Source organism: Arachis duranensis, chromosome 7 (assembly GCF_000817695.3).
Source record: "Arachis duranensis cultivar V14167 chromosome 7, aradu.V14167.gnm2.J7QH, whole genome shotgun sequence".
Taxonomy (NCBI): Eukaryota; Viridiplantae; Streptophyta; class Magnoliopsida; order Fabales; family Fabaceae; genus Arachis; species Arachis duranensis.
In genome coordinates, this window is record NC_029778.3 from 39,113,530 (window position 1) to 39,113,902 (window position 373).

A 373-nucleotide genomic window follows, 5' to 3' on the forward strand; every position below is an offset into this window, starting at 1 on the left:
TCACGCGCGTTCATAGGTGAGAATGATGATGAGTGTCACGGATCATCACATTCATCAAGTTGAAGTGTAACGTATATCTTGGAATAAGAATAAGGAGAATTGAATAGAAAATAATAGTAATTGTATTGAAACTTGAGGTACAGCAGAGCTCCACACCCTTAATCTATGGTGTGTAGAAACTCCACCGTTAAAAATACATAAGTGAAAGGTTCAGGCTTGGCCGAATGGCCAGCCCCCAAAACGTGATCAATGGCCCCCTAAGATGAAGAATAAAACAAAACTGAGACCAAAGATGAAACGTGGTCAAAAAAGACGACTAATACACTAGTAAAAAGTCTTATTTATACTAAACTAGCTACTAGGGTTTACATGG